Consider the following 9,603-nt stretch of genomic DNA (forward strand, 5'->3'; position numbering starts at 1 on the left):
CCCGTCTATGTAGTAGGTGCCCATCAGGAAAAAACAGATAAGAGGACACGCCCCTTAGACCGTCACTCAGGGGAGAACCACAAAGGAGGAACCTGTTTCCAAGACTTACCCCAGAGAACTCGCAGTTGGAGACCCTTGAGGAGGACTCGTTTGCAGCGGGCCACGCGGCCGTTCTCACCATCTCCCCGTCTTCCACAAGGGGAGGTGGAGGGCCTCTTGCCGTTTGTAAGCGAGGCAAGTTTTCAAGGAAACTTCAGGCCCTGCTGTGTTTATGCAGGAGTTTGGTGAGTGAAGTGGACCAAGATCTGACATCCACCTGGAAAATCTGAAAGGCAGGGGTGAGTCATAAAGCGCTTCAGCTAGCGAAGCAAAGAGAATTGTTGCCACATTGGGGTCAGCTGCACGCCCAGAGCGTGTAAAGCTGAGATGTGCGTGAATATTTTCGGTGGGGGATTAAGCCACACGTGAAACATTTTAAATCCTGCCCAAGAGGACAACCTAGAAAAGGCACGGGACCCTGATAGAGACCATTTAGGTGGAGGTTCCTGGACAAAGCCGGGGGTGTGGAAGCTGGAGGAAAAGAGGCTGGCTGTACCATGGATGTACAATCAAAGCTGGGCTCTGGAAAGAAACAAGACACCGCGGGGCCCGACAGTCGGTGAGTCTGCTCCTCCCATCTTATGCTCAAGATGGATGTATTGATTAATGTATGCGACAAAATCTTGTTTTTGAGTAAGCACTGCATTGCAGTCTAAAGTCACCATAAGACTTTGCCCCAGTAGCGACCAAATATATGGTAGCCATCCATGGGCAAAGAAAGAACTTGAATAAACATTAAAAGGACAGCAAGAGACATTAAACACACACACACACACACACACACACACACACACAGACAATCTCTGTCGCAACTACTGAGCTCTGCTGCTGTGGCTCAAAAGGGAGCCATTGACAAAACATAAATGAGCAGGCCTGGCCGTGTGCCCATCAACCTTTATTTACGAATAGAGACAGTAGGGCTAACACAACCCAGAGACTGTAGTTTGCCAATCTTTGTTCTGCATCATCATTTTTAATGGCCGCATAGAGTTCCATTCTGCAATTGTCACCAAATCTGATCGAAGCATTCCAGTGTTGCTGGGCATCCAGTGTTGAGAAACATCCAGGCTGTTTCTCAATCCTGCTATTAAACACGATGCCTGGATGCGCGTCTTTGTACGTAAAACTTTATGCCCGTCTTAATTGCTTACCTGGTCTGTTCCTAAAGTACAATTCCGGGGTCAGATTTCATTTTAAAGGCTTTTGAACAACACTACCGAATTGCCCTCAGGAAAGCGGTACCCTTTTCCACACATACCAGGGGCAGTGAAAGTGCCCATTTCCCTACAACAGACATGGCAAGTGTGGACCCCTTTGCACCCACGCCCCACAAATTTAAAAATCAGAAAACGAACACCGGACGTGGTTTATGATTTGCAGTCTTTGGTTCAGAAGACAGAGGCCCACCTCTCTTTACTACATGATGTCACTCTTGTTTTTGGGGGGGGGAGGGGTGATTGTCATTTATTTTTTTTTAAAACATGATGCTACTTCTAAGACACACACAGGGAACAGATTATTACTCACCTCTGAATTCTCTGGCTACTGCCTGGCATCATAGTTTCTGGATTTTGTTTCCATGGGCCGCCATGATTACAAGCAGAGGGAACCGATGAACTGAACCGAGAGTGGGCACACGTGGTAAATGCTAACCTTACTCTAACCTTGTTGCGCAGTGTGACCCTGGGCGAGGCCCTGAACCGCAGCTGTGTGACAGCTTCTCTGAAGAATAATGTGACAGTGCCCTCCAGGAAGGAGGCGTAGACTAAAGGATTACACTCATCCCTGCGAATACCCAGTGTTGGCAAACAGAATCCTCTGACCCCATAGCAGGGAAGGAGGGGCGCCAACCCTTCTTGTAGAGATCACTGGCTACCGATTTATTTGAAAGAATCAATACCACGGGATCTACATGATGTACAGAGTCAACACCGTCGCTCAATCCGGCCATGAACTAACCAAACCTCCCCACATCTCGCGTAGCCAGTCGATATCATGGCCCCGTCATTCTTTCCCCGTTAAGGCCCCAGGAAAACATGCACAGGGACCTTACAAAAGAGCTGCCACGGGCATTGACACCCTGTCCCCAGAGCTATCAGACCATCTCCCTTCATTTCGCTTGCTGCTTCTTGCCCTCCCTTTGTTTTCTGAGAGCCATTTGGCTCCTTGCCCAGCTTCTCAAGGGCCCCTCTGGCACCTCTTGTTCTAATATTTCAAGACAGCTTTATGGCTTGACTCCTCTTGCCTAATTTTGATAGTCTCGCCTAGGTCCCATCCCCTGCAATCTCCCAAGGGCGCGGGGGTGAGGCCATCCCCCTGGCTCCACTTCCCCACCGAGATGCCATCCACGGCTGGGCATGGCACCAGACAACCATCTCCAAAGATGACACCACAGCTCACGGCTAAACCCTTTAAAAACTTTTCTTTAAGGAAATGTTTACAATGTTTGGAAGACAGCGAGGCAGGTTAACTATACAGTAGCTGAAACCACTACAATCTATAGCCACTGATGTAATTATTCCTCTATGTCCTTGGCGTGTCTTCAGAGACACTCTAGTCCACAGCCTCGTCCTGCTCTAACCCTGATTCTGGAAGACCCACCGGCATGGACTGTTTCAGCAACCTCTTACCTGAATTGATGTCATCCAACTTCTCCATGTCCCAGTCATATCTATATCTACATGTATGTACATCTATGTCGTTCTATATTTGACATATCAAATTTATCTTACTAAAGCACGTGCTGTTATCTCATTTCCTTCCTGTAAACCCCATCACTAGTGCTTGCAAAGCAAGTTCCATCCCCTGGAGCATAATGTACAAAACCCGTCAAACATACAGCCCCCCAAAGTATCCCTACACTCACACACACACACACAAAATTCACAAATAAGGCATCTGGATGGCTCAGTCAGTGGAGTGTCTGACTTTTGATTTTTTTTAGGTCTTAATCTCAGGGTTTTGAGCTCAAGCCCCGCATTGGGCATGGAGCCTACTTGAAAAAAAAAAAAAAATTCACAAATAGCTAGTCGGTTCACGATAACTTGCTCAGCACCTTTAGTCATCAGGATATGCAAATTAAAACCGACTGAGATGCAACTACCCAGCTAACAGAATGACCCAAAACGCAAAAGACCGGGGCACCTGGGTGGTGCAGTGGGTTAAGCGTCTGACTTGGCTCAGGTCTTGATCTCACGGTCTGTGATTTCGAGCCTCGCGTCCGGCTCTGTGCTGACAGCCTGGAGGCCTGGAGCCTGCCTCGGATTCTGTGTCTCCTCTCTCTGCCCCCCTCCCACTCACTCACTCACCCTCTCTCGCGTGCTCTCAAAAATAAATAAACATTTAAAAATTTAAAAAAGTAAAATAAACATTTAAAAACTAAAACACATATTACATGAAGAAGATTGAAAGCAATGTGACCGCAGGCTGCCGTTCTTGGACCACTCACACTTCTCTGAAGACCCCTCACCCTTCTGCTTCTCTACGTTGCCTGTGTTCCCCTGAAATTTCCTGGTGGTAGGCAGAAGTGTCTCCCTGTCACCTCATGACGTTCACATCCTAACCCTCAGAGCCTGTGAGTGTGTTCCATTATACGACCAAGGGGAATTAAAGGGGACCTTAAACTGAGGAGATTATGCCAGGTTATCCAGAGGGGCCTTTAAATGCGGAGCAGAGAGGCAGAAAGGGAGGTCTGAGTGATGCGACAGGAATTCAATCCACAAGTGCAGCTTTGAAGATGGAAGAAGAGGTCAACAAGTCAAGAAAATGGGCAGCCTCTAGAAGCTGGAGGGAACAAGGAAACCCGTGTTCCCCCTTGAAACCCCAGAAAGGAACGGCAGCCCAGCTCCCACCTTGATTTTGGCCTGTGAGACTCTGGAGGGACTTCTGACACTCAGAGTGGCCAGAAAATGTATTCCTGTTATTTTAAGCTACAACGTTTGTGGTAATTCATTACAGCAGCAACAGAACACGGACGGACGCATCCTTATTCCTACATCGCTGTTCATTGAATCTCTTTTAAGGAAGGTCAATCCAGCCAGATTTGACCCTCTGTTCTCTGAAACTCCGTGGTGATTATTTATCTCTCTCTCATGGCACATAACATATTTTTCCTGGCAGTCCTTTTCCCTCCCACTTAATCAATCACTTTATACTGTCCATTTTTACTAGACATATTTATGGTACCTGCTCTGCTAGAGTCCTTCTGTCCTGGTACCCGTGCCCTATACCATCCGACGACCTCCCTTCCCCCCATCAGCTACAGGCATCCTCTCACATGGAGAGCCATTCTCAGCCCAGAGGCTGGCTGGAGCTGGCCTCATGTGAAAAGATGAAGTGAACTCGTCAGTCAGCTCCCCTGGGGAAATGTGATGGTCAGCGTCTATTGGAAAAGTTCACCAGGCCTTACAGGATTAGGGTTAGGAAAGCCGTTCTGTATAATGAGGCTGAGTTAATGAGGGAACTGGCCAGACCGGAGGGAAAACTGGTAGAAATGAACGGAGGTAGGAAGTCCACAAGCTGCAGGAAGGGAGAGGGAGGGATGGGGCAATGAGCGAGGGAGAGAAAGTTCTTCCGTTTTCCAGTTTTGTGAGGAAGGAAGTGTTCTCTCTCTCTCTGTCTCCTCTTCCTCTCTCTCCTCTCTTCATGCCAACAAGCATGTCAAACAGCACCCGCCGCATGGTTCTCTCGTGATGGAGAGATTGTCACCCTCTCATACGAGCCAAACAGGGTCCCTCCAGCTCCAGCTTTTCACCTAATCATCTCTTGCCTGAGCTCTTTCAACCATCTCCCATCTCATTCTTAGGGTCTTGCTTTCTTCCAATTCATAGCGACTTTTGCCAGCCTGTGTTTCTAAAGTGTGAATCAGAATGTCTCCCTTTCCTGCCTAAAATCTTCCAGTGTCCGCCTACTGCCTTCAGGGGTAACTCCAACCTCCTTGGCAGGGTCTAAGGAGGCACGTTGCTGTCTGACCTTGACCTCATCTGTGGCCTGACTCATCTTGCCTATCCTCTTTCTTCCATCCTCTGTACCCTTCACCCCCCCCCCCCAGAACACACAGCTCCTAAATTCGAGATTCACCCTAGAATGTTGAGTCCACGCTGTGTATCAAAACCACCTGCAGAGTGTTTTTCAAACATATAATGTTCAGGGGAGAGAGCGTGTGTGGAAACTCTCTGTAATACCTACTCAATTTTACTGTAACCCTAAAACTGTTCTGAAGCATAAGGTGTATTAAATGTAGCCAGATGCCGCTGTGGATGTTTGGGGTGGAATGGCTGATGACTCTGTTGCACATGCAGAGATAAGACCACCATTTGGTCTTTGCTGACTGCTCGCCATTCCCTCGGAGACAGGACACTTCCATACTTCTGTGTTGTTATGTCTGGACCGTTATTTCTGGGGAACCGTTATTCAGCCCTCAAGGTCTACTTCATATGTCATTCCACTGTGAAACTGTTCCCAACTTTCCAGGTGGAACAAATCGTTTTTTCCACACTGGCCCTATATTTCGTTGGACATACCTCTACAACGGCATTTATCACAGCGTAAAATAGCTTTTCCCTGTGTAGCTGTCTCTTCTGCTAGAATATATACCCTGTGCTTTCCACATATTTACATCCTCCACTGTCCCAGTTAAATGCCAGACACACTGTGGACCTTGTAACGTTCAGTAGGGGAATATGCTTGATTTATTTTATGAATAATTAAGCTGTTGCATGGCCAGGAGCTAATATTTGTTGAGCATGTACTATGTGTTGACCGTTCTAAGAGCTCTAAACATGCTTTCTACGTTAGCACTTACGAGTTGAAATGCGTACTTTTATTTGTCATTTTGCCCAAAAGTTATGTAATTTGTGTGCCACACAGATGGTTTCAAACCAGGGTGGCCTAGAACCAGCAACTACGAATTTTTGCAGCTTCCTATATAATAAAGAAAAGCTTTGGGGTCTCTGCTATGAGGATGACTTTATTCACTCCTAAGTATTTTTTTTCTATTTTAAGCTTATAGTATTCAAAACTGTCACACATTGTCGTATCTGTATGAGAGGTTGGTTTCATCAAAGAATGTAATAAATAACATGCGAAAAATCACCCAGAAGCATGAGATTCCGGCTGTGGAAACCAGAGGGCTTAAGTTCAAGTCCTAGTTCTATTATTTAGGGACTATGCAACCCTGAGCAAGTCATTTAAACATGCTTTGCTTTAGTTCTTCTTCTTAAAGCAAGGACGTTAACAGCACCTACCTGCTACCTGCTATCTTAAGAATGTCGGTGTCCCCCCCGCCAAAATCCATGCATTGGAATCCTAACACCCAACGTGATGGTATTTGGAGGCAGAGCCTTTGGGGAGTGATTAGGTCATGAGCGGGGAGACCTCATAAATGAAATTAGTGCTTTCAGCTGGTTTAAGCCATAACAAGAAAAGCCCAAATCGTTCAGAAAGGGGCCTCAGAAACTTGACTCTCAGGAAGTCTTTAGGTGACAAAACCTGCACGAAGAATAAAGTAAACGTGTTCCGTGATTTCTGATGATTCTTGACCACTTTCTTTTGTTTTACTGAAAAGCTACAGCGCAAACAATGTCACTTTTTCTGGTCTGTCTCCTGGGAGTCAACTTTGTAGGTATTGGTCACAAACTTTAGATTTATGGCATGTTTATATAATTGCTTTCATTTATGGTTCTCTTGAAATTAGCATTGGAGCCAGCAGGAGGTAGACCCTACCACAAGGGCAGTTGCAGCCAAATCCTCTCCAGGTGACAGGCCGGGCTGCTCTGGTCCAGAGCGGCACTCCGCAAGGATCACCGCAGAACTTTTTCAGAAAACCCTTGTCACCCGAGCTCCTGCCAAAAGTGCAGGACCAAGCAGGACCAAGCGTCCACCACAAAGCCTGGGGAGATGGAAGGGGCCCCGAGAGATCAGTCAGAAAGCACGGGACCCTCTTTTAAGTGCCAAGGTAGATGACTTAATTCAACATAAAGCGAGAACAGAAAGTTGCCAGACATCTCGGAAGATCCGTAAAATGCTAGTCAACAAATCTTTATTGAACACCTACACTGAACCCCAAGCTCTCTTAAAGCCTGACCCTCTATCCAACCCTCCACTTCCTGCTGATCTAATTTAAATAGCGGGACATTCTCAACAGGTGGCCCATAGTCACATCTCCCAGAAATGTTTGTTTTGGTTTCTAGAGTGTTTCTGAAAAGAAAAAAAAAAAAAAAAAAAAAAAAAGAAGAAGGAAAGAAAGAAAGAAAGAAAGAAAGAAAGAAAGAAAGAAAGAATTTGATTCCAAAATTTTGAAGGGGGGAGATGTCAAATAAAATTTATGCATTTCTGGGTTTTCTTAGAAAATCAGGGGATCTGTCTACGGCCATACCACCCTGAACGCGCCCGATCTCGTCTGATCTTGGAAGCTAAGCAGGGTCGGGCCTGGTTAGTACTTGGATGGGAGAAAATCAGGGGATCTGGTGACCCTGGGCCCACCGTTCTGTACGACAGCAATTGACATCTGCTGGGTGGCATCCGCCCCTTCACACGGGACAGAAATGAGTTTACTCTGGAACCAAACCCACCCCATCTTCTACTCTGCAGGCATTTGAGAGGGCAGCCTCTGGGATGTCACACAAAGCCACTTATAAAATACCAAGGACCCAGTGATGGTTCAATTTGTATCTGAAGTTTTAAGGAAGGAGTTTATTGTCGTGTCAGTTTAAGTGATGAATCAGTCCCTGATAAAAGGGGTTCTGATCCTGAACAGCACAATAGTAGTGTTGTACCTCTAATATATATATGGGTTTACCTTTGTCCCCATTCCATGAACAGGGACACAGATTAATATAGTGGAGAAAGAATGTGCCTTGGGGTCAGCCAAAGTGGATTAGAATGCTGGCACTCCCTCTCTTAACAGTATAACTGGAGAACTCTCTCCGAGTCTCTGCTTTCTCTTGTATACAATGGAGATCATTACGTCGGCCTCACAGGGACGTTGCGAGGTTTAAATTAATACTTTTGCGCTTTGCTCATACTGCTGCTTTAGCCTGGAAATTTCTCAGCAGTCCACCCTTTGTCAGGCTGACAAACTCCTCTTATGGATCAAGACCCAGAGAAAAATGCCATTTATTCTCCCAGGTTTTCCAACCCTCACTGCCCTCACGTCCTACCACTGCCCCAGGGAAAAATGAACACTTAGCCTTCTGGGTTTCTATACTTCTCTCTGTAACAACTTGTTGCAATGTATGTATTTTTTGCTCGTGTATCTTTTCTACCAAACAGGAAGCATTCAATGTAGGACACCTATATGTGTTTACGATAAATACATCATAAACCTGCCTTGATTTTTTTCTTACTATTTGGTTCACACTCAATCTTAATAACAACAATAGTAATAATAATAAATTTTATTAGCTCAATTACCTTGAATAGAGGCATACACAATTGTACTTATCCAAAATATCTATTAAAAATATCCCAAATGAGCTTATATAGAAGGAATTTTCCACCAAGGCAGTTTTATTAAGATAGAAAAAATAGTCCCGGTAACAAATGCCATGGGTGTGTTTAATTTCCATGCTCCCCGAAGAGGCTGATCTGGACAATCAGAGGCAAACATGATAAACTTTTTCTCTCAGGATTTGTGTATAATTTAGACCCAAATTATTTTTGGATCGTAGATTTTCATCAAGGTCTAGATTGTAAGCTCCCTGAGGGCAAGGCAGTTTATCCACTTTGTTAATTACTATGTTATCAATCCTTGGAGTCACATCTGCCAAATTAGAAATATTCAACAAATATTTTTCTAAGTAAACATGTGAATATGTCTGGGACACACTTTAAGCACTTGGTAGGAAGTAACAACACTCTGCATGCCAACGTGAGGGTCTTTTGTGGTCCACTGAACTATTTATTTCATAATTCCCTTATGAGGTTGGTATCATCGTCACCGTCATTGGACTCCAAGGCCTTTTAAAAAAATTTTTTTAAAGGTTAATTTAGTTTTGAGACCGAGAAAGAGAGAGACAGAGAGGCAGAGAGACAGAGACACCCAGAATCTGAAGCAGACTCCAAGTTGTCCGCAAAGAGCCCAATGTGGGGCTTGAACTCATGAACGGTGAGATCATGACCTGAACCAAAGTCGGACACTTAACGGACTGAGCCACCCAAGTGCCCCTGACTCCAAAGTTTTTGCTGTCTCCACTCCACCACCCATGCCTATTCTCAGAACCTAAAAAGAAAAAAAGAAAAAAAAAGACAAACATGCGTAAATACATTCTTCAGATACTGAAGGCGAAGGAGGGCCAGGGGTATTTTTTCTCTCCTGTGGATGTTCCCTCACATGGGGCGGTCATCAGTGGGCATGGGTTACTTGCACAGATGGAAGGGCTGCTGTAATATTCCTGGCTAACAGGATAGGCACTTTTCTGCTAGTCCTGATCTGCCTCCCTAACAAGTTGAACATAATTCCGTCTTCACGCTTAGAGTGTTTAAGTTATGTCTTAACTTACAAAC

At 45.4% G+C, this 9,603-nt stretch overlaps 1 long non-coding RNA gene and 1 pseudogene across 1 annotated transcript; both read left to right on the plus strand.

Moving 5' to 3' along the window:
- The first annotated feature begins 1,145 nt into the window (after positions 1 to 1,145).
- Positions 1,146 to 2,835, plus strand: LOC123381679. Its single transcript, XR_006588985.1, has 2 exons — positions 1,146 to 1,215; positions 1,776 to 2,835. It is a non-coding gene; the product is annotated as an uncharacterized LOC123381679 (long non-coding RNA).
- A 4,625-nt stretch (positions 2,836 to 7,460) lies between these two features.
- On the plus strand, positions 7,461 to 7,578 carry LOC111557680 (annotated as a pseudogene).
- Positions 7,579 to 9,603: the final 2,025 nt, after the last annotated feature.

The sequence above is a fragment of the Felis catus genome, chromosome D4 (assembly GCF_018350175.1).
Source record: "Felis catus isolate Fca126 chromosome D4, F.catus_Fca126_mat1.0, whole genome shotgun sequence".
Taxonomy (NCBI): domain Eukaryota; kingdom Metazoa; phylum Chordata; class Mammalia; order Carnivora; family Felidae; genus Felis; species Felis catus.